Source organism: Dendronephthya gigantea, unplaced genomic scaffold, assembly GCF_004324835.1.
Source record: "Dendronephthya gigantea isolate DGI-Jeju-01 unplaced genomic scaffold, DenGig_1.0 000368F, whole genome shotgun sequence".
Classification (NCBI taxonomy): Eukaryota; Metazoa; Cnidaria; class Anthozoa; order Malacalcyonacea; family Nephtheidae; genus Dendronephthya; species Dendronephthya gigantea.
This window is the reverse complement of record NW_021163378.1, coordinates 46,305-72,269: the sequence shown is the minus strand read 5'-3', so window position 1 is coordinate 72,269 and position 25,965 is coordinate 46,305. Positions and strand designations below refer to the sequence as shown.

Here is a 25,965-nt window from a genome sequence, read left to right as displayed (position 1 = left end):
TTGTGAATAAAAACCAAAGCAGATTAACTCGACATATCACAATTGAAAAGAAAATCAAGCGAAAAATTTGAACTTCAAAATGGAGTTATGTTAAGAAGTCGAGAGCGATTCACAAATCATCTGACTATTTAGCAGGTCAAGGTCTCGTTGAAGAACAATTGAAGCAACAAGACAGATCCATCCTCTTCGATGTCTACACAAAAGTAAATTATCTTAAGGCATTGATTTATTAGTAGAAATTAGTGCATTAGAATATTAGAGTATTAGAAACAATATAAATCAGTATGTGTCAAGTATAAAGGAACAAAACAGGATGCATAAATTTGTGCCCCATACAAACCACGTGTTCTTCCTTATTTGTTTTCATACTAACCTTCCTGACAAATCCCCTTGGGTCAAAACGTCAAGAAGAGTTCTTTATTCTATTTAGGCAGTTGTTGTACCACATTTAATGTATAAATATGTGTTTAATCCAAAAAGTTTCATCACCTGACTTTTTTCCAGGGTCATCAGTGATAGCTTCAACCATTTCATTCTTACTTTTTTTCACCCCGGAAATAACCTTTTTCTTTTGAACTAGGTTGAGCAACTTTGCCTAGATTTCAGTTTCGAACGTTTTGACCATTTTTTTTTGTTCCAGTCATCCCCATTATTCTGTGAAACTCTGCTTTCAGCTGAAGTAAAAACAAGAATATCTACATCATATATTTCAACCACTTCCAACAAAAATCGGAGCTTGAATGCTACATATGAAGGTAACAAGCGGTGAATAACATAGTTCGTTATAGGGTTTTTAGACTAGGCAAAAACACTAATGGAATTTTTACCTTTGCGTATAAGCATCACCAACCATGCTACCACAATGATGCAAAAGACGGGCGTCGTGCAAACAATTTCTGTGTGTCAAAGATCCGAAATTTAAAATGAGAAAACTGAAAATAGCTATTAGTAGTTTACCTCGGACACAAGTGTCAGTGCCGGATACTCTTCCAAGACGTTCTCAAGAGTTTTAGGCGTACGAAGGATTTCGTGCCTCCTGGAAGGGAAAGTGACCTCCATTAATTCCTTACTCAGGTCTACGTTTTTGTTTCGACTTTTGGCCATCTCCTTCTTTATCGCTACCACATGTTCCCTGCAGGTTTCTGCCGTCTCGCCTTCAGTTGCTTCCGACAACACCGACAGTTTAGACGACCCGGCCGTTCGTTTGGAGTCACTTTCCTATTTGAATTAAGTGAGCAAGTGTGAATGTGAGTGATGCTAAAACCGAAGTATAGTGAAATTTCACTTGGGATAAAAAAGAAGGAAAACAAGATAACGGTTCGAACAAGAGCTCACGGAACATGGCGAGTTTATGTAAGTGCATTACGTATAAGGGGTAAATACTCCTTTGAGTGTCACAGTACTCCTACTTCTCTTCTTTCTTCGTTGGTTTTCAAATCTATTTTTTTTGCTTGTTGCCATGAAGCCTGCAATAAAATCATGTTAATATATATATTAATCATTTGGTATCTTCCGTTGAAGAGTCATATCTTTTTATACTGTATACTATACAAAAATACGCGACGGTTTTGAACGAGGGTATGTAGAGGATTTATTCAGGCCTGTGAGCATTACGAAATGACCTAGGGTGCTAACTAACTAATGTATTATACGTACATGAGATAGGCTTGTAAACTTATTGTTTTAGAACAAGTTTGTCTGCTAAAAACGGCTATTTTTAAATGATTAGAAACGCTACGTGTTCACGTTCCGTTTTATTAGGATTCGTGGTATGAATCTGAATGGTGGAGCAGACATCACGATTGAACTGATCGCGCAGATTACCAATGAGTTCCTGTTTCTCCAAGGCGGCAGTAACGGATGGGGAAAACTGTAAAGGTATATGTACTCTGTGTCTCCATTTTCAATAGTCACTAATGAATAAAATCAGGTCTTATATAGATCCTTTTCAAAGGGTATTTTAATGGTCTGTGTGGCGATACCTGAGCACAAGCTAAGTCCAAAACTATAGAATATGAATAGAATGCCATTGAGTGGGGATGTTTCACTTGTTCCATCGGTGTAAAATCTACTATCTCTTCAATAGGAGCGACCATATCATCAGCCAAAGACTCTACCTTGATTCCTACTGGGAATTCCGTTTGCTGTTTGTTTGATACCTCCTGGTCAACTTCGTCCGTGATAGCTTGCCTTATTCGAACAATTTGTCCCACCTTTATATTTATATAAATCCTAAAAGGGATCTGTCGATGACTTAAGCAAGTCCGCCGTCAACAACTACGTACATCATTGAAATGTAGTATATAGTATATATATATATATATATATTATATATATATATATATATATATATATAATATATATATATATATAATTTTCTTTTGACAGCGCTGAATTAGGAAATGATTTCGTTCACCGCAGACAAAATCTAATTGAACTAATTTGTTTTCTCCACACTGTAGACAAACCTTTAACTCCGTGGGCGAAATGATGATGGGTTGTATACCAATTTTGTAAGGGGAAGGAAAATGCCATTATACCCAAACACTCCATAAAATGATGATTTTCATGGTTTGCATTGCCTACATGCAATACATCTAGAATATTTAGCAAATTACGAGCGAATGAAGAGTTTGAAAATTTAAAGATTTCAGCAATGCTACTTGTGCAGAAACATGGTGGGTCATGGTGGACATTTTTCCGCAGTAAAAAAAGTTTTCCCATACAGAGGCTTTTGAAACATCGTTCTTCTATGCGTTTATACTAAACCAATTAGTATACGATGTCCATTTTGTCAACATATGGCAAAGCAAATTTTTCACACCTCTCTAGTGGCCGTTTACAAATTACGTGGGGCATTTTTGGCCATTTTTGACACCCCCTTCTTTACACATACTATCAAGTTTGTGAAGGCAACGATTGTTTTGGCTGTTTTCCTTGTTGTCTGGTTTATGTTGTCCCTTCTACAGCGTTCCCTATCAACTATTCTCTCTTTTTATCAACCTGTTGTCCTTCTTTTTTGCTCTCACCCCACGACCATCTTCTCACCCCTTCCCCCAGTCATTGGCGTCAATCTGACGTTAATTGAGGGGACCATATTCATATCTGCTGTGCCTGGTTAATTTCTTTTGAACACAACTCACTTTCAATAAAAATCATCCTGGCGTAACAGAATATATGAATATAGGTCCTCCCTAATTAACATTAGATTGACAGCGATGCCCAGTCCCTCTGTTCAGTCCCTTTTAGCGGGATTCGAAACATCGATTTACCACTTAGAAGACAGTCGTCTTCGCCTCTAGACCAGAAGTTCTTGTACTGGATAGCCATGGTTATTTAGTTTACTTTACCCTTTTACGAAGTTCATAATAAAAAATGGTTTTGGCAGGATTCGAAACATCGATTTACCACTTAAAAGACAGCCTGCAGAAGACATGCTGAACGGCCATGGATATTTAATTTACTTTATTCTTTTCACAAAGTTCATAATGAAAAATGCAATGGCAGGATTCGAACCATCGATATAATACTTGGGAGACGATTGTCTTCGCCACTAGGATGCAAAATTTTGTGATGAATGCTTATGGTTATTTAATTTACTTTATCCTTTTCACGAAGTTCATTATGAAAAACGGTTATGCTAGGATTCGAACCATCGATTTAAAACTATGGAGACCATCGTCTTTGCCACTAGCTGCAAGGTCTTGTGCTGGATGACCATCGCTATTTAGTTTACTTTATCCTTTCACGAAGTTCATAATAAGAAATAGTTTTGGAAGATTCGAAACATCGATTTACCACTTGACAGACAGTTGTCTTAGCGATTAGACTGCAAGGGCTTGTGCTAAGCGGCGATGGTTACTTAATTTGTTTTATTCTTTTCACGAAGTTCATAATAAAAAAGGTCATGGCAGGATTCGAACCATCGATTTACTACTTGGGAGACGATTGTCTTCGCCACTAGACTGCATGATCTTGCGCTGAACGGTTATGGTTATTTTAATTTATTTATCCTTTTCACAAAGTTCATAATGAAAGACGGTTACGGTAGGTTTCGAACCATCGATTTAACACTTGGGAGACCATCGTCTTCGCCACTAGACCAAAAGGTCTTGTGCTGGATGACCATGGTTATTTAGTTTACTTTATCCTTTCACGAAGTTCATAATAAGAAAAAGTTTTGGCAAGATTAGAAACATCGATTTACCACTTAAGAGACAGTTGTCTTAGCCATTAGACTGCAAGGTCTTATACGCTGAGCGGCGATGGTTATTTAATTTACTTTATTATTTTCACGAAGTTCATAAAAAAAAGGTCATCGCAGGATTCGAACCATCGATTTACTACTTGGGAGACGATTGTCTTCGCCACTAGAATGCATGATCTTGCACTGAACGGTTATGGTTATTTAATTTATTTATCCTTTTCACAAAGTTCATAAATAAAAAACGGTTACGGTACGATTCGAACCATCGATTTAACACTTGGGAGACCATCGTCTTCTCCACTAGACCGCAAGGTTTTGTGCTGGATGACCATGGTTATTTAGTTTACTTTATCCTCTCACGAAGTTCATAATAAAAAAAGTTTTAGCAAGATTCGAAACATCGATTTACCACTTAAGAGACAGTTGTCTTAGCCATTAGACTGCAAGGTCTTGCGCTGAGCGGCGATGGTTATTTAATTTACTTTATTATTTTCACCAAGTTCATAATAAAAAAGGTCATAGCAGGATTCGAACCTTCGATTTACTACTTGGGAGACGATTGTTTTCGCCACTAGACTGCAAGATCTTGCGTTAAATGGTTATGGCTATTTCATTTACTTATCCTTTTCACGAAGTTCATAATGAAAACGGTTACGGTAGGATTCGAACCATCGATTTAACACTTGGGAGACCATCGTCTTCGCCACTAGACCGCAAGGTCTTTTGCTGGATGTCCATGGTTATTTAGTTTACTTCATCCTTTCACGAAGTTCATAAAGAAAAGGTCATAGCAGGATTCGAACCATCCATTTAAGACTTGGAAGACAATTGTCTTTGCCAATAGTCTGCAAGGTCTTGTGCTGAACGGCCATGGTTATTTAGTTTACTTTATTCTTTTCACGAAGTTCATAATGAAAAAGGTCATGGCAGGATTTGAACCATCGATTTACCACTTGGGACACAATTGACTTTGCCACTTGTCTGCAAGGTTTTGCGCTGAACGGCTATGGTTATTTAGTTTAATTTATTCTTTTCATGAAGTTCATAATGAAAAAGGTCATGGCAAGATTCGAACCATCGATTTACTATTTAGGAGATGATTGTCTTCGCCACTAGACTGCGAGAACTTGTGCTGAACGGTTATGGTTATTTAATTTATTTATCGTTTTCACGAAGTTCATAATGAAAAACGGTTATGGTAGGATTCGAAAAATCGATTTAACATTTGGGAGACCATCGTCTTCGCCACTAGACCGCAAGGTCTTGTGCTGGATGACCTTGATTATTTAGTTTTCTTTACCCTTTTCACGAAGTTCATAATAAAAAATGGTTTTGGCAGGATTCGAAACATCGATTTAACACTTGGAAGAAAATTGTCTTAGCCACTAGCCCAAAAGTTTTTCGGGTGAAATGGCTATATTCATTTGAACTATTTTATCGTTTTCACAAAGTTCATAAAGAAAAAAATTTATGGTAGGATTCGAACAATCGATTTAACACTTAGGAGACCTTCGTCTTCACCAGTAGAGCACAAGGTCTTGTGCTGGATTACCATGGTTATTTAGTTTACTTTATCCTTTCACGAAGTTCGTAATAAAAAATGGTTTTGACACGATTCGAAACATAGATTTAACACTCGTGTTAGCCACTAGACCACAAGTTCTTCGGGGAATGGCTACGTTTATTTGATCTACTTTATCGTTTTCACGAAGTTCATAATGAAAAACGGTTATGGTAGGATTCGAACCATCGATTTACTACTTGGGAGACGATTGTCTTCGATACTAGACCACAAGGTCTTGTGCTGGATGACCATGGTTATTTAGTTTACTTTATCCTTTCACGAAGTTCGTAATAAAAAATGGTTTTGACACGATTCGAAACATAGATTTAACACTCGTGTTAGCCACTAGACCACAAGTTCTTCGGGGAATGGCTACGTTTATTTGATCTACTTTATCGTTTTCACGAAGTTTATAATGAAACGGTTATGGTAGGATTCGAACCATCGATTTACTACTTGGGAGACGATTGTCTTCGCCACTAGACTGCAAGATCTTGTGCTGAACGGTTATGGTTATTTAATTTATTTATCCTTTTTCACGAAGTTCATAATGAAAAACGGTTATGGTAGGATTCGAACCATCGATTTAACACTTGGGAGAGCATCGTATTCGCCACAAGAGCACAAGGTCTTGAGCTGGATGGCATTGGTTATTTAGTTTACTTTATTCTTTCACGAAGTTCATAATGAAAAGGTCACAGCAGGTTTCGAACCATCGATTTACCACTTGGGAGACAATTGTCTTAGCCACTAGACTACAAGATCTTGTGGAGAATGGCCATGGTTACTTAATTTACAGTATTTCTTTTCACGAAATTTATAATGAAAAACGGTTATGGTAGGATTCGAACCATCGATTTACCACTTTGGGACCATTGTCTTTGCCAATTGAGTACAAGATATTGTGCTGAACGGCCACGTTCATTTATTTTACTTTATCCTTTTCACGAATTTATAATGAAACACGGTTATGGTAGGAGTCGAACAATCGATTTAACACTGGGGAGATCATTTAAGTTTGACAACCTTCAATCCAGCTGTTTTTGAAGCATTGTAATAAAATTTTTTGTGTTCCTTCACAGGCAGCTAGTGATCTACAATAAAAATAACCAATGATTCAATATTTTGTCCACCACAACCCAAGGTGTGTGTACATAGTTTTTACTAGTAAACAACTCTAACATGACTTTCCCTGGACAAGTAAAGTTGTCGGGTTTAAATAGAAATAAACACACTTACAATGATTTCCCAACTTCTTCTTTTCGTTCCCGTTTTCTTCTATCCGATTCGTTAAACAAGTTTTTAAAGAAATTATCTAAAGCTGATAACGTGATGTTATCATTGAATCACCACCTTTTCGTGTATGGAAATGAATATTGTGTTTCCATATTGCTTAATTCACGATCAATATGGCGGGTGGTCGGTAGCTCTATATATTTTTTTATGATATTTATTTTATCTAACGAGTTTCGTACATCTCGACCAATTAATATGGCATTTAAGAATATTAATTGCATGGATTTGGACGGATTGGCTGCGGATGGCATAACCTTGAGTATTTGTAGAGATATTGCTTTTCGATGTCGGGTCAACATACAACGAGTTGGTTTTGAATCTAAATACAAAGTCTCATTTGCGATTGCTAAAGAACCGAAACATGGATTTGTTAGTCTAGTCCTATGTGCGAAGCCTTTTAAGCAGGATCTAACAATGTGTGTGGATGTTTCGTCTAATCCTGGTCCTCAATCTTTTGATAATAATCAGGCGGATAAGATGTATCAACATCGAAAGCAGTCACGTTTGATGAACACGTTTCGACCCGCTAATAATCCTGAGGAGCTTAGTTCAATGCTTGGGCAGTTGAATCTACAGAAAGGTTGGTTGTTCCATATGACCTATAGGAATATTTTCTATAATACCTACTTGGCAAACACCTCCGCGACACTATACAATCACTATCATCATGCAAATCATCAGCCTGTAAACATATATGGCAGAAATGATATTAATTAAGAGAAACAATCTCATCAATATTCCTTTATCAAGCATTGCCAACACTCCTGATACAGCTGTTACTCAGCTTTGTTCTTTTGGTCTTCTCAACTGCCTGTCTATTCGAAACAAAGCCAATTTAGTCAAAGACTATGTGGTTGAGAATGAATTTGATATATTTGCGATAACAAAAACGTGGCTTCACCCTGACAAATTTGATCTTATATCTATTGGGAATTTCACCCCGAAGGGCTACTCTTTAAACATATCTCGAGACAACAAGGTAGATGGGGAGGCATTAGTATACTATACAACAACACTTAAAAGTCAAGCTGGACTCGGCGAACATGTTCACACACATTAAGTGTTTCGAACTGATAGGTATGCAAATCAATGTGTTATCTCAAATACTAAATATAATCGTATTATATCGACCTCCATGTAGACGATTAGTCGGAATTAACAACAAAAAAAATTCTCAATCTTGTTGATTCTTTTAATCTGGAACAACAACCAACACACATTGCTGGTCACACGTTAGACCTTATCTTGTCTCGCCATGAAGAAAATATTGTTCAATCTATTGACGTTCATGATCCATCTATATCTGACTATTACACGGTTACATGTGAACTCAATTTTAAAAAAAACATTGTTTCAGAGAAGGGTCGTGGAGTCACGTAAAATTAAAGCAATCAATATGGACTGATTCTTTAATGACATTAGGCTATCTCCGATTATCACTGGGAACACGGCTGATATTAGTGCGAAAGTCAACCAATACAACTCGGAGCTGTCCAGAATTCTGGATCATCATGCACCACTTATCACCAGAGTGATAATTAGTCGTCCAGCTGCACCTTGGTACACTGAACAAATTAAAAACGAAAAACGTATCAGAAGGAAACTCGAGCGGGTATGGCGTAAGTCAAGACAATCCTGTGATCGTCTAAAATACAGTCAGTCATGTCACCGTGTCAGTGAGCTATTATCGGAAAGTCGTACTCATTACTATTCTGAAATTGTTAGAGATAATGGGAGTGACCAAAAGCAATTATTTAAAACCGTTGGAAAGTTTCTACATCATACCCCTGATTCTCATTATACTGTGTGCGAATCTGATCAGAATCTAGCTAACAATTTTATGACTTTCTTTGAGGACAAAATTTTGTAATAATGTAATGTTTTGGTATTTTGATTTTTGTTTAAGTTCGTGATGTATTTCTATGTAGCCTCAGTCTTATCCTAATGGGAATTTTTTTTAGATGTGAAGAGAGGACGGCCATTCGAATTAAAGTACTAAATGTGCTTTGTAAGATATTAGGAACGTCATCTCCACTATATGAGGTATAAAATGTTGGTACTTTGAATAAATTTTAGTCCATTTTTCTAGACATTAGCGATATTATGAATTTTTTTTTTAGTTTTGTAACTCCTTGTTTTTTACAGGGAGAAATACTTGAGAATTCAGTGTTGCCACATTTAGACCACATTGCGAAAGATCGGGATATTTTTGTGCAGATCCGAGCTGTCCAGTTTCTTGTCGATGTTATTGAATCCTCTGATTCACCGAAAGTTTGCGATGTTTTGCATATAATCGAGAAGGTACTCAATACAATCCTTTTCAGTTGGTTTCATTTCTCCACTCCAATTTGCCTCTTCATTAGTGATGAGCTGATACTGTACTTCAATAAAAAACTCTCTCTTATCAGTGAAAGCTTCCTGACCTGAACCCAACCATATACCCGCGAATTGGATCGTTTTACACGGGAGTCGTGAATGCAAACGCATCAGTGAAGTAAAAGGATATATATTTCATTTATCAATTCCAGATTGCCACTGTCCAGTAGATCCTCTCAAGTGATACGTTAAGCCGTCGTGTAAAGAACATGTAAGGTAATTATAGAGACTGCAAGGTATTTGTAGGAACATCTAGAGACATATAATTACATCTAATCACTGTAGATTGCCTTTGTTGCTGCAGCCTCAGGATGAAACAGCGTAGAAAGACATCAAAGAGGCTGCATTAGGATTAGTACGGGGAACTATTTTGGCTTCAAGCTAGATAGGGATTTTTTTCACGACTTATCGTTCCAGTTGTATAAAATGAAACTTTTCACAATGAATTCCAAATCGTAATTCATCATGGTATCAATGCCCCCCCTCCTCTCTCTTTCAAAAATTAGGCCCATGTTCCATTTTTAATTTAATAAGTGGGTTCTTTATAAAGTGATAAGCTAGCTAAAGCTAATGTTTCCAAACTATTTCCACATCAACATATGCTATATTTTTGTGCCGAAGATTAGTGGATATAAATAACATTGGAGAGAACGAAAGGTTCCAGTGACGTTAGAGGTACTATTATTGTTTTCAAGTTTCTTCATAACTTACCTGTGTGTTCATTTATATATATATATATATATATATATATATATATATATATATATATATATATATATATATATATATATATATATATATATATATATATATATATATATATATATATATATATATATATATATATATATATATATATATATATATATATATATATATATATATATATATATATATATATATATACTTGATATTGCCAGACATTTGAATATTTGTGATTTGAATAATTCAACTCAGGCTTTCATTCCATTTCTATCCTTAGGTCTCAGATTATCCTAAGGGATTTGTTGTTGTCTGTGGTGAATTTAGAACAATGGTATGTACCAGATGCTGCTGGTACCAGCCATATAATAACAAAAGGATAAGATACCGGTTATTTCTGTAAATTGAAGTTTTACATTTTGTGCACCATTTTGCTTTTGTTTTCCAGCTTCTTTTCACATCAGAGAGGAGAGAGGAATTGCTGAAAAAGATGATGGAATCTTCTTTCAATAATGTTGGTGTTATGATAAAGTATGTGAACATTTTAAGTAAACAAATTTTAAGTAAATGACAAAATGACTTACATTCAGGTTACTTTATTTACGTTTTAACCGTTTTTGACAAAATTCTTTCCAGGTCTGTAATTTACTTTGAGCTGTATTTGTTATTTCTTTTGCCTCAGTTTTAGGCAGAAGAAAAGTTCCATCAAAGTGGAGTCGTTTTTTAAAACAAATTTGGAAAATACAGTTGAATGATATATTGTTAAGACAGTATTTCGTTTGTCCTGTGTAAAGAATGTGAGATATGACAGTAAATGACAAATTTTTCGTCTCAGTGATGACGAACATATCACATCAATGTCAGAATTCAGCGTCTATAAAGAAACTCCTCGGATTAAAGTGAGTTATGTTGTTAATAAAATTTTTCTAAGAGTCTATCCTTTTTCTCATTTTAAAATCGTTTTGACACTGTCAAATTTAGGATCCTGTTCAAAGAACGCTGTGTTTCTTAGAAAGGTGTCTTTTGGAAAGAAATCCCGCGACGTACAATATCGTCACCCTTCATCCCCTTAGCTCATTAAGTCATGCGACATTCCATGTCAGTTCCAGTAATTGTTCATGTCTGACCTTGAAAAAAAACACTCCAAACACTCCAAACACTCCATGTCTTCTGACCTGGATTCACGTTTACTGCTTTTATTGTCCTTTTTATTTCACGTTTCCATTTTGAACATGTCCAATTGCAAAAAAGTATCCAGCCGAGTTAAAATACTTTTATTTTTGTAGTTACTTTCCAGAATTTACCGTATATACCGTATAGAATATTATAGTTTTCAAACTTCTTTTGCTGTCAGATATTTTCAAAATTTGCTATCGAAACCATCCTCAGTTGTTGGGGCGGAATACACAAGCGGTCGGCTGAGAAATTACTCGTCTCCTGACAGGTAGTGTAAGAAAGCAAATTTTGTATGAAGCTATAAAAAATATTTCTTGTTTTGAATGTTTGTATTTCACTCAATCTGGGATACATTATTGGCTGGTTTGCTAGACGGTGTTAGAGCCAGTTGAAACGGAGATGTTTGCGTAAAAACGACCCCAACGAAGAAAAGTACTGTACGCTTATTCATAGATGATTGAGCGAAAATTATGGTCAAAATTTTCCTGATGAAAATCTTGTACTGCTATGATTACCCTAAATACGATCCCTCATTTCATTCTCCTGCTGACGTATGTGATCTCATATAACACACCAACAATTACACTTCTCGTCAGGTATCAGGCAATAGCATTATTCCTATTAGCCAGTTCAATACATTACATACAGCAAAAAGAGAATTGTTTTTTTAAGATGATATATTTTTCAAGGTTATCGTTGGGGTCCATTGTATAATGTTGTTGACGAAGAAGTAGAAAGCAGTAATTTAAACTGCGTCTCCAGGTGAAATATTTCTCTTTTTATTTCACTTTAAATTTTTGAAATATCTCCAAAAGCTTATATTGTCTTATGACTGGTTCCTTGCAGGAAATTTAACCGAGGCTGTGTACAGATTTAACTGCAATATTTCCTACTGCGGTCTACTTCATGCAGTCACCCAAGACGTAAGTTGACAACTTCTTATCTTGTACTTTTCTGCAGACAAAATCCTGTGTAGAGAATATTATTGCCTTTTTATTGAGTTTTAATGTTCTGTCAAAATCTGGATTAAGGCTGTTTTCCACTCACGTGTTTTTTATACGCACGTACACGCACGTAAAAATCTAAATCCTTGTTCATGCTACCTTTGAAAGGACTAAGTGAATAAATCGACCTACAATCATGTGCAAAAATTATTGGGACACGGTCATGACACCTAGTATCTACCCCCTCTACCCCCAAAACAATGTTGTTTCTATGATACCAAGCCATTTGATTTGCCGAAAATATCACTCTCAACATTGTCAATGGGGGAAGGGGGGGAAAGTAAATAGTTTAACAAAATTCGTGACATAATAGTTGTCAAAATGAAAAAAAATGTGATTAAGATACGTAAAGTTTCATAATTTTTGCACATGATTGTAGATGCACGTTAATTAATAAAAATTTAAAAGCATTTAAATTCTCCGTATGTGTACATGCGTATAAAAAACGCGTAAGTAGAAAGCAGCCTTTAGTGTAAACTAAGCGATTGCTAGGCTGCATAGTTACGCCAAATGAAAACATTTGCCCATTTCGGCTTCTAATTGAAAACATTTAGCAGGGTTTAAAACGTCTGCAAACAACACGGTACATTTAAACTGGTTTATCCAGTATAGGCAAAGAGTATGGTTTTAATAAAAATACCCTAACCTGCTACTGTTCTGTACACAAATGTAGACAAAACACTAATAGTACTCCCTAAAAACCACCGTAACTCCAGCCTAGTCCCAGGCCTCTCATTGCGCGTGTTTTATATTTCCGTCACGTCACCGAATGAAACGCGCACGAGAGGCCTAACACAAAATATTTTCTAATCTTAACGGCCCATTTAATGTTGTGAACTTGAAATTAGAATTGTTTTTAAAGTAAATGTTTGCAATTTACAACAGTAACCAAGGAAGCGAGAATAATTTAAATGGGTGGATAGAAGTTTTTATAATCATAAACATGTACGTACGGACTCGAGTTTTCTTGATAGTCGATAGCGTTGACGGCGAACGACATTGAAACGTTTGTATGAATATTTCGACTCCTGGCAGTATAATTAATATCCTGTAGCTTATTTCAAGCAAATATTTGACTAACGACGTCGAACAAGGCCAGTTAACCGCGTCGTAGATCGTAAACTGACCTCAATACAGAAAATGGGGATAAAAAGTCCCCACATTAGCCAAAATACAAAACATTTTGTTCTAGGCCTCTCAGTTCCCGCCTCGCCGCGTATAAGGAACGTTAAGAGGCCTAGGGACTAGGCTGCGGTAACTCTGGTTGCAGAGTTGACTGGGTCCGAATCCATGAAATGGTAGTTTTGAAATTTTCTCGCCAGAAGTACAGCTGGAATATTAAGTCTTTTAAACTCCAATATATATTTCAAACGATTTTAAATATTTTGTAGGACTTTTCTCGGGGAATAAAGAAAGACTTATCATTAATGCCATCACAATGCTCATTGCTCACGAAGGTATTGTATATCTTTGCCAATAAATTTATTTAGTGTTCAACCCTAAAATATACATATTCTGACTGCTATTACCTTCACAGGTGTTCTATATATACATAAAATAATTAAAAAGTTTCGTCTATTTTCAGGAGACCAAAACAAAATATGAGATAAAGATCTCGAAGCACTGTTTCACGATTTGAGAAGTTGGGTTCGATCAAAAGCAGGTTTCGCGCTTTCACAACGCTCACTAGGCGAGAAACGTTTATCTTTAACTGCAAAACATGCTGTTTACTCAACCAGTTCACTTCCGTGAGAAGGTTGGTGTGAAAACTGTGAAAGCTTTGAAGAGGAATAATGAAGCCGTGACTCACGCCGCTGTCGACATGTTGTGCGTGCTCTATGGCAGGTAAAGACAGGGCTTTTCTTTAAGTGGCCAAAATGGTCAGACCGGACATATTTAAATTTAAAAAAGAGTATTTCGTTCAGAATATAGCGGCGAAATTTCCGAGCTAAATAGATGCAAGAAACGAAATACGTAAACTCAGCCAACTTTGAAATTTGCATGTTAACAGGATCCAATTTTATCGAAACCAATTCTGTTGTTTTATATAGCCAAGGCACGATAACTATGACATTCGACAAGAACAGGTAAACAAAAGCTCTCTGTTATCCTGTGAAAAATTTCCAAGCAGTTTGTTAGGAATTCTCACGATAAATGTGGTAAGATGTGTGGTTTTGGTTGCCTATAATCTATGCTGAACCAATTCATTTTATTTTTCAATCCCTCTTGTATGTATATAGCCTTGTTTTGGAAGAGAAATTCCCTTGCAAAACTCAGCAAGTGATTTGTAGCAACTGCCTTTGTAATTTGGACTACCTTTCTAATTAACACAGGAAATAGATTAACCATGAAAACTTTTGTTCTAGAATCGTTCCACTGGGGTTTTAGGTATAAGTGGATTGCTTGATTTTTTGACGTTTGCTCTGTGTCCTCCTTATAGGTGAAGTTCAAGTTGCTTTGCAATATATCAAAATAATGTGGGGGGTGAAGTTGGACATTCATGTTAAACTAATAGTAAGGTGTGATTGCTTCTAATATTTTGAATCAATCATGTGGTCTGTTATAATAAATCGACTATTGCATATTCCTCTTAGTGAGACAACAGACGATGAACAGTTTGGGAAATTACTGGAGAAAGTTGCAGGTATGCTACAAAGAGATTTGAGGAGTTTTCATTCAACTTGCCTTCTTAGTAGTTTATAGCTCTTTGACTGACGTTGAGAGTTGATTAAATTGCCTTTCTCTCTTTACATTTTTAGTGAAGTCTACCACGACCACTAGCTTGACCTATGCATGGGAGCAACTCATGAAGTCTGTTATTTGTGTGTCTAGAAATCGGTCATTGCATTTATCGATTGTTCCAGGTAGGTTTACGATAAAACGGCAATAAATAGTACCAATTTTACCATTTCTTCGCTTATGTATGTTTTACTATTGCCCCGCTAATAGTTCTTACCAATCGTGGTTTTGAATTCGTTCCTCAACAATTTCAGCATCCGTCGACAACAATTGTGAAAGGTGCTGGTATGGTTCTGAAGGCGATAATCGAGGTACGTTTTATTCATTCATTGATCCATTCAGAATTTTCTGCTTTTGACGAACGTCATTTATAATGCTCTGCCCTTTTTTAGCTCTGATGAATGTACATATTAGTTCAGTTGATATTTAAGAGGTTTTAAAGCGTCTTAATTTTGAGAAGTATTATACACACTTCAATTCAAGCCAGGAACAGTTGATGGAAAAATGAGTCAACTATAGATCCTCCGGCAGGAATCGCTTTTGCGATGCCGGTGCAATGCTCTTGTCACTGAGAACGTATAGTTGACTAATTTTTCCATCAACTGTTCCTGGCTTGAATTTGAAGTGTGTATAATACCACACGAAATTAAGACCCTTTAAAACCTCTAGAATATTCCTGCACCGTGTGAAGTGCCTAAAATCATCTGTTGATATTTATTTAGAACTTCACTTTAGGAAGCTGATGAAGAAACCGCGGCAAAAATACAAGATTTGGCGCTTGCCAAGGGCGCTCTACCAAAACACTTACGCATGGCCATGATTACGCAAAGCACTGATAGACGTTCGCTACTGAACAGGTGCGAATTAGTGTGATAAATTAACAAATTGTTGCAGATGTATAGCCTCGATTCCATCCGGAGGACCTGAGTTGTATTTTAGCAACATTCTTAGATTCATCTTAAAACTTGTGATTTTATAATCCTCTATATACTAGCCATCTGTAAATAGTTCAATTGAGACTAACAAGCATACTCCATAAGTAATTTATAATCTTTATTGTTGGCATATAGGCAATTGAGTGGACATCTAGTGGCTCTCTGGACAACAGGTCATCCAAGAGCAATGGCATTACTTGTGAGAATAATGTTCGTATTAAAGCAGTTATAGTTTTTAATGTCTAAAATATACAATAAAGTTTAAATGCGGGATTTCCTGTTCGTAAGTTTTGGTTCATAAACCATTATGTAATAAATTTGAATACGATTTTCACAGCCTGCTGGTTTGCTCTATTACCTTGAAAGCCCTGACGAGGTAGGAAATCTTTGAGAATTTTTTGCGAGGGCCATTATTTACATAAACCCATTGCAGTGGTTCTGACTAACCAATCATAATAGTGACTAAGTGGTATCAACTGCTTTGGTAACTAAACTCCATCATTCATCCTTATACTGTGCCAACTGCCCCACTGACGAAATAATTAAATAGTAATTCATTCAGAAGTGTAAAACCTTTTTGTAAAGAAGCAATTTTGTTGGAAAGTTTTTATCTTTCCTTCAGCCACCGGAGACTAAAGAAGATCATTTATCAATTCGTGACAATGTAAAGCTTGCAGAGTACGTTTTAAAGCAACAATCGTGTTCCAAAATTTCATGATGCATGCTTGTATGTACGTATAAGCCTGTTATTTCACGCGCTATACTTGTCTGTTACAGCTCAGGAAAAGCGAGAGGAACGTCAAGGAATCAACTTGAAGGATATCCCTCGCATTGGAGACAAAAATAGGATTCAAAGCCAGGAGAGATGTGAGAATTTAAATCCAGTTGTTTTATTACAAGTAAGTGTTCATATTAAGAAAATGGGAAATGTTCTAGTCGTTTGAAAGATGAAAAAGCAATGGTATTTAAACGGATCTTTTTTACAGATTCAGTCAAGATCTGACAGCGTACAACCTGATTTGGAATTACAAGGTGAGTCTCGAAGTTAAAGTTAGTTTCCATTGAAAATATAGGAAATGAAAAGGTAATAGAGAATTTCCTGTCGCTATGAGTATAACAAGACAATTCAATAGTCCTGACCTCTTTCTCTAAACTGTTGTCGTAAAAGAGTATGAAAAAATTTCTTTTGTTTTCAATGTGACAGACGCGAGAGGAACTTCTGGGGCTCTCGAATCTGAGATGCGCAAATTTGCAATGGAAAAAGACCTGAGTGGAAACTACGTTGTTTTTTGGAATCACCTTTAGTTTGAAGTCCTGCATGAATGTTTAGCTGATCAACTGAAAATAGGTTAGTGATAAGCCTTATACTGCTCTAGCTTTTTAACAGTTCTTCTTAAAGCGCCCCCCCCTATCCCTTGATCGCAATCAAACTCAGTAACGTATCTCTCCTATCAGGCGACTATTATTTGAGAGTCTTGTTGGAACAAAACGACGGGGAGACGCCGATAACAAATGTGTGAGTCCACGACATTTATCTATCAGGATTTGCAAATATTCAAACTACTGTCTTTTCACAACAGTTGATATTTAAGAGGTTTTAAAGCGTCTTAATTTTGAGAAGTATTATACACACTTCAATTCAAGCCAGGAACAGTTGATGGAAAAATGAGTCAACTATAGATCCTCCGGCAGGAATCGCTTTTGCGATGCCGGTGCAATGCTCTTGTCACTGAGAACGTATAGTTGACTAATTTTTCCATCAACTGTTCCTGGCTTGAATTTGAAGTGTGTATAATACCACACGAAATTAAGACCCTTTAAAACCTCTAGAATATTCCTGCACCGTGTGAAGTGCCTAAAATCATCTGTTGATATTTATTTAGAACTTCACTTTAGGAAGCTGATGAAGAAACCGCGGCAAAAATACAAGATTTGGCGCTTGCCAAAGCGCTCTACCAAAACTTACGCATGGCCATGATTACGCAAAGCACTGATAGACGTTCGCTACTGAACAGGTGCGAATTAGTGTGATAAATTAACAAATTGTTGCAGATGTATAGCCTCGATTCCATCCGGAGGACCTGAGTTGTATTTTAGCAACATTCTTAGATTCATCTTAAAACTTGTGATTTTATAATCCTCTATATACTAGCCATCTGTAAATAGTTCAATTGAGACTAACAAGCATACTCCATAAGTAATTTATAATCTGTTGGCATATAGGCAATTGAGTGGACATCTAGTGGCTCTCTGGACAACTGGTCATCCAAGAGCAATGGCATTACTTGTGAGAATAATGTTCGTATTAAAGCAGTTATAGTTTTTAATGTCTAAAATATACAATAAAGTTTAAATCGGGATTTCCTGTTCGTAAGTTTTGGTTCATAAACCATTATGTAATAAATTTGAATACGATTTTCACAGCCTGCTGGTTTGCTCTATTACCTTGAAAGCCCTGACGAGGTAGGAAATCTTTGAGAATTTTTTGCGAGGGCCATTATTTACATAAACCCATTCCAGTGGTTCTGACTAACCAATCATAATAGTGACTAAGTGGTATCAACTGCTTTGGTAACTAAACTCCATCATTCATCCTTATACTGTGCCAACTGCCCCACTGACGAAATAATTACATAGTAATTCATTCAGAAGTGTAAAACCTTTTTGTAAAGAAGCAATTTTGTTGGAAAGTTTTTATCTTTCTTCAGCCACCGGAGACTAAAGAAGATCATTTATCAATTCGTGACAATGTAAAGCTTGCAGAGTACGTTTTAAAGCAACAATCGTGTTCCAAAATTTCATGATGCATGCTTGTATGTACGTATAAGCCTGTTATTTCACGCGCTATACTTGTCTGTTACAGCTCAGGAAAAGCGAGAGGAACGTCAAGGAATCAACTTGAAGGATATCTCGCATTGGGACAAAAATAGGATTCAAAGCCAGGAAGATGTGAGAATTTAAATCCAGTTGTTTTATTACAAGTAAGTGTTCATATTAAGAAAATGGGAAATGTTCTAGTCGTTTGAAAGATGAAAAAGCAATGGTATTTAAACGGATCTTTTTTACAGATTCAGTCAAGATCTGACAGCGTACAACCTGATTTGGAATTACAAGGTGAGTCTCGATCAACTAAAAATAGGTTAGTGATAAGCCTTATACTGCTCTAGCTTTTTAACAGTTCTTCTTAAAGCGCGCCCCCCCTATCCCTCGATCGCAATCAAACTCAGTAACGTATCTCTCCTATCCGGCGACTATTATTTGAGAGTCTTGTTGGAACAAAACGACAGGGAGACGCCGATAACAAATGTGTGAGTCCACGACATTTATCTATCAGGATTTGCAAATATTCAAACTACTGTCTTTTCACAACAGTTGATATTAAGAGGTTTTAAAGCGTCTTAATTTTGAGAAGTATTATACACACTTCAATTCAAGCCAGGAACAGTTGATGGAAAAATGAGTCAACTATAGATCCTCCGGCAGGAATCGCTTTTGCGATGCCGGTGCAATGCTCTTGTCACTGAGAACGTATAGTTGACTAATTTTTCCATCAACTGTTCCTGGCTTGAATTTGAAGTGTGTATAATACCACACGAAATTAAGACCCTTTAAAACCTCTAGAATATTCCTGCACCGTGTGAAGTGCCTAAAATCATCTGTTGATATTTATTTTGAACTTCACTTTAGGAAGCTGATGAAGAAACCGCGGCAAAAATACAAGATTTGGCGCTTGCCAAGGGCGCTCTACCAAAACGCTTACGCATGGCCATGATTACGCAAAGCACTGATAGACGTTCGCTACTGAACAGGTGCGAATTAGTGTGATAAATTAAAAAATTGTTGCAGATGTATAGCCTCGATTCCATCCGGAGGACCTGAGTTGTATTTTAGCAACATTCTTAGATTCATCTTAAAACTTGTGATTTTATAATCCTCTATATACTAGCCATCTGTAAATAGTTCAATTGAAACTAACAAGCATACTCCATAAGTAATTTATAATCTTTATTGTTGGCATATAGGCAATTGAGTGGACATCTAGTGGCTCTCTGGAAAACTGGTCATCCAAGAGCAATGGCATTACTTGTAGAATAATGTTCGTATTAAAGCAGTTATAGTTTTTAATGTCTAAAATATACAATAAAGTTTAAATGCGGGATTTCCTGTTCGTAAGTTTTGGTTCATAAACCATTATGTAATAAATTTGAATACGATTTTCACGCCTGCTGGTTTGCTCTATTACCTTGAAAGCCCTGACGAGGTAGGAAATCTTTGAGAATTTTTTGCAAGGGCCATTATTTACATAAACCCATTCCAGTGGTTCTGACTAACCAATCATAATAGTGACTAAGTGGTATCAACTGCTTTGGTAACTAAACTCCATCATTCATCCTTACACTGTGCCAATTGCCCCACTGACGAAATAATTACATAGTAATTCATTCAGAAGTAAAACCTTTTTGTAAAGAAGCAATTTTGTTGGAAAGTTTTTATCTTTTCTTCAGCCACCGGAGACTAAAGAAGATCATTTATCAATTCGTGACAATGTAAAGCTTGCAGAGTACGTTTTAAAGCAACAATCGTGTTCCAAAATTTCATGATGCATGCTTGTATGTACGTATAAGCCTGTTATTTCACGCGCTATACTTGTCTGTTACAGCTCAGGAAAAGCGAGAGGAACGTCAAGGAATCAACTTGAAGGATATCTCTCGCATTGGAGGACAAAAATAGGATTCAAAGCCAGGAAAGATGTGAGAATTTAAATCCAGTTGTTTTATTACAAGTAAGTGTTCATATTAAGAAAATGGGAAATGTTCTAGTCGTTTGAAAGATGAAAAAGCAATGGTATTTAAACGGATCTTTTTTACAGATTCAGTCAAGATCTGACAGCGTACAACCTGATTTGGAATTACAAGGTGAGTCTCGAAGTTAAAGTTAGTTTCCATTAAAAATATAGGAAATGAAAAGGTAATAGAGAATTTCCTGTCGCTATGAGTATAACAAGACAATTCAATAGTCCTGACCTCTTTCTCTAAACTGTTGTCGTAAAAGAGTATGAAAAAATTTCTTTTGTTTTCAATGTGACAGACGCGAGAGGAACTTCTGGGGCTCTCGAATCTGAGATGCGCAAATTTGCAATGGAAAAAGACCTGAGTGGAAACTACGTTGTTTTTTGAAATCACCTTTAGTTTGAAGTCCTGCATGAATGTTTAGCTGATCAACTGAAAATAGGTTAGTGATAAGCCTTATACTGCTCTAGCTTTTTAACAGTTCTTCTTAAAGCCCCCCCCCTATCCCTTGATCGCAATCAAACTCAGTAACGTATCTCTCCTATCAGGCGACTATTATTTGAGAGTCTTGTTGGAACAAAACGACGGGGAGACGCCGATAACAAATGTGTGAGTCCACGACATTTATCTATCAGGATTTGCAAATATTCAAACTACTGTCTTTTCACAACAGTTGATATTTAAGAGGTTTTAAAGCGTCTTAATTTTGAGAAGTATTATACACACTTCAATTCAAGCCAGGAACAGTTGATGGAAAAATGAGTCAACTATAGATCCTCCGGCAGGAATCGCTTTTGCGATGCCGGTGCAATGCTCTTGTCACTGAGAACGTATAGTTGACTAATTTTTCCATCAACTGTTCCTGGCTTGAATTTGAAGTGTGTATAATACCACACGAAATTAAGACCCTTTAAAACCTCTAGAATATTCCTGCACCGTGTGAAGTGCCTAAAATCATCTGTTGATATTTATTTAGAACTTCACTTTAGGAAGCTGATGAAGAAACCGCGGCAAAAATACAAGATTTGGCGCTTGCCAAGGGCGCTCTACCAAAACGCTTACACATGGCCATGATTACGCAAAGCACTGATAGACGTTCGCTACTGAACAGGTGCAAATTAGTGTGATAAATTAACAAATTGTTGCAGTTGTATAGCCTCGATTCCATCCGGAGGACCTGAGTTGTATTTTAGCAACATTCTTAGATTCATCTTAAAACTTGTGATTTTATAATCCTCTATATACTAGCCATCTGTAAATAGTTCAATTGAGACTAACAAGCATACTCCATAAGTAATTTATAATCTTTATTGTTGGCATATAGGCAATTGAGTGGACATCTAGTGGCTCTCTGGACAACTGGTCATCCAAGAGCAATGGCATTACTTGTGAGAATAATGTTCGTATTAAAACAGTTATAGTTTTTAATGTCTAAAATATACAATAAAGTTTAAATGCAGGATTTCCTGTTCGTAAGTTTTGGTTCATAAACCATTATGTAATAAATTTGAATACGATTTTCACAGCCTGCTGGTTTGCTCTATTACCTTGAAAGCCCTGACGAGGTAGGAAATCTTTGAGAATTTTTTGCGAGGGCCATTATTTACATAAACCCATTCCAGTGGTTCTGACTAACCAATCATAATAGTGACTAAGTGGTATCAACTGCTTTGGTAACTAAACCTCATCATTCATCCTTATACTGTGCCAACTGCCCCACTGACGAAATAATTACATAGTAATTCATTCAGAAGTGTAAAACCTTTTTGTAAAGAAGCAATTTTGTTGAAAGTTTTTATCTTTCCTTCAGCCACCGGAGACTAAAGAAGATCATTTATCAATTCGTGACAATGTAAAGCTTGCAGAGTACGTTTTAAAGCAACAATCGTGTTCCAAAATTTCATGATGCATGCTTGTATGTACGTATAAGCCTGTTATTTCACGCACTATACTTGTCTGTTACAGCTCAGGAAAAGCGAGAGGAACGTCAAGGAATCAACTTGAAGGATATCTCTCGCATTGGAGGACAAAAATAGGATTCAAAGCCAGGAAAGATGTGAGAATTTAAATCCAGTTGTTTTATTACAAGTAAGTGTTCATATTAAGAAAATGGGAAATGTTCTAGTCGTTTGAAAGATGAAAAAGTAATGGTATTTAAACGGATCTTTTTTACAGATTCAGTCAAGATCTGACAGCGTACAACCTGATTTGGAATTACAAGGTGAGTCTCGAAGTTAAAGTTAGTTTCCATTGAAAATATAGGAAATGAAAAGGTAATGGAGAATTTCCTGTCGCTATGAGTATAACAAGACAATTCAATAGTCCTGACCTCTTTCTCTAAACTGTTGTCGTAAAAGAGTATGAAAAAATTTTTTTTGTTTTCAATGTGACAGACGCGAGAGGAACTTCTGGGGCTCTCGAATCTGAGATGCGCAAATTTGCAATGGAAAAAGACCTGAGTGGAAACTACGTTGTTTTTTGGAATCACCTTTAGTTTGAAGTCCTGCATGAATGTTTAGCTGATCAACTGAAAATAGGTTAGTGATAAGCCTTATACTGCTCTAGCTTTTTAACAGTTCTTCTTAAAGCGCCCCCCCTATCCCTCGATCGCAATCAAACTTAGTAACGTATCTCTCCTATCAGGCGACTATTATTTGAGAGTCATGTTGGAACAAAACGACGGGGAGACGCCGATAACAAATGTGTGAGTCCACGACATTTATCTATCAGGATTTGCAAATATTCAAACTACTGTCTTTTCACAACAGTTGATATTTAAGAGGTTTTAAAGCGTCTTAATTTTGAGAAGTATTATACACACTTCAATTCAAGCCAGGAACAGTTGATGGAAAAATGAGTCAACTATAGATCCTCCGGCAGGAATCGCTTTTGCGATGCCGGTGAAATGCTCTTGTCACTGAGAACGTATAGTTGACTAATTTTTCCATCAACTGTTCCTGGCTTGAATTTGAAGTGTGTATAATACCATACGAAATTAAGACCCTTTAAAACCTCTAGAATATTCCTGCACCGTGTGAAGTGCCTAAAATCATCTGTTGATATTTATTTAAAACTTCACTTTAGGAAGCTGATGAAGAAACCGCGGCAAAAATACAAGATTTGGCGCTTGCCAAGGGCGCTCTACCAAAACACTTACGCATGGCCATGATTACGCAAAGCACTGATAGACGTTCGCTACTGAACAGGTGCGAATTAGTGTGATAAATTAACAAATTGTTGCAGATGTATAGCCTCGATTCCATCCGGAGGACCTAGCTGTATTTTAGCAACATTCTTAGATTCATCTTAAAACTTGTGATTTTATAATCCTCTATATACTAGCCATCTGTAAATAGTTCAATTGAGACTAACAAGCATACTCCATAAGTAATTTATAATCTTTATTGTTGGCATATAGGCAATTGAGTGGACATCTAGTGGCTCTCTGGACAACTGGTCATCCAAGAGCAATGGCATTACTTGTAAGAATAATGTTCGTATTAAAGCAGTTATAGTTTTTAATGTCTAAAATATACAATAAAGTTTAAATGCGGGATTTCCTGTTCGTAAGTTTTGGTTCATAAACTATTATGTAATAAATTTGAATACGATTTTCACAGCCTGCTGGTTTGCTCTATTACCTTGAAAGCCCTGACGAGGTAGGAAATCTTTGAGAATTTTTTGCGAGGGCCATTATTTACATAAACCCATTCCAGTGGTTCTGACTAACCAATCATAATAGTGACTAAGTGGTATCAACTGCTTTGGTAACTAAACTCCATCATTCATCCTTATACTGTGCCAACTGCCCCACTGACGAAATAATTACATAGTAATTCATTCGGAAGTGTAAAACCTTTTTGTAAAGAAGCAATTTTGTTGGAAAGTTTTTATCTTTTCTTCAGCCACCGGAGACTAAACAAGATCATTTATCAATTCGTGACAATGTAAAGCTTGCAGAGTACGTTTTAAAGCAACAATCGTGTTCCAAAATTTCATGATGCATGCTTGTATGTACGTATAAGCCTGTTATTTCACGCGCTATACTTGTCTGTTACAGCTCAGGAAAAGCGAGAGGAACGTCAAGGAATCAACTTGAAGGATATCTCTCGCATTGGAGGACAAAAATATGATTCAAAGCCAGGAAAGATGTGAGAATTTAAATCCAGTTGTTTTATTACAAGTAAGTGTTCATATTAAGAAAATGGGAAATGTTCTAGTCGTTTGAAAGATGAAAAAGCAATGGTATTTAACGGATCTTTTTTACAGATTCAGTCAAGATCTGACAGCGTACGACCTGATTTGGAATTACAAGGTGAGTCTCGATCAACTGAAAATAGGTTAGTGATAAGCCTTATACTGCTCTAGCTTTTTAACAGTTCTTCTTAAAGCGCCCCCCCCTATCCCTCGATCGCAATCAAACTCAGTAACGTATCTCTCCTATCAGGCGACTATTATTTGAGAGTCTTGTTGGAACAAAACGACGGGGAGACGCCGATAACAAATGTGTGAGTCCACGACATTTATCTATCAGGATTTGAAAATATTCAAACTACTGTCTTTTCACAACAGTTGATATTTAAGAGGTTTTAAAGCGTCTTAATTTTGAGAAGTATTATACACACTTCAATTCAAGCCAGGAACAGTTGATGGAAAAATGAGTCAACTATAGATCCTCCGGCAGGAATTGCTTTTGCGATGCCGGTGAAATGCTCTTGTCACTGAGAACGTATTGTTGACTAATTTTTCCATCAACTGTTCCTGGCTTGAATTTGAAGTGTGTATAATACCACACGAAATTAAGACCCTTTAAAACCTCTAGAATATTCCTGCACCGTGTGAAGTGCCTAAAATCATCTGTTGATATTTATTTAGAACTTCACTTTAGGAATCTGATGAAGAAACCGCGGCAAAAATACAAGATTTGGCGCTTGCTAAGGGCGCTCTACCAAAACGCTTACGCATGGTTATGATTATGCAAAGCACTGATAGACGTTCGCTACTGAACAGGTGCGAATTAGTGTGATAAATTAACAAATTGTTGCAGATGTATAGCCTCGATTCCATCCGGAGGACCTTAGTTGTATTTTAGCAACATTCTTAGATTCATCTTAAAATTTGTGATTTTATAATCCTCTATATACTAGCCTTCTGTAAATAGTTCAATTGAGACTAA

General features: G+C 36.5%; 3 long non-coding RNA genes across 3 annotated transcripts; all 3 read left to right on the top strand.

The window, feature by feature from the left end:
• The first annotated feature begins 9,094 nt into the window (after positions 1-9,094).
• Positions 9,095-10,113, top strand: LOC114542587. Its single transcript, XR_003689695.1, has 4 exons — positions 9,095-9,110; positions 9,213-9,368; positions 9,596-9,659; positions 10,065-10,113. It is a non-coding gene; the product is annotated as an uncharacterized LOC114542587 (long non-coding RNA).
• A 5,767-nt stretch (positions 10,114-15,880) lies between these two features.
• Positions 15,881-16,375, top strand: LOC114542588. The gene is made up of 3 exons (XR_003689696.1): positions 15,881-15,921; positions 16,135-16,209; positions 16,337-16,375. It is a non-coding gene; the product is annotated as an uncharacterized LOC114542588 (long non-coding RNA).
• A 1,597-nt stretch (positions 16,376-17,972) lies between these two features.
• LOC114542589 lies at positions 17,973-22,354 on the top strand. Its single transcript, XR_003689697.1, has 3 exons — positions 17,973-18,014; positions 20,022-20,085; positions 22,316-22,354. It is a non-coding gene; the product is annotated as an uncharacterized LOC114542589 (long non-coding RNA).
• Positions 22,355-25,965: the final 3,611 nt, after the last annotated feature.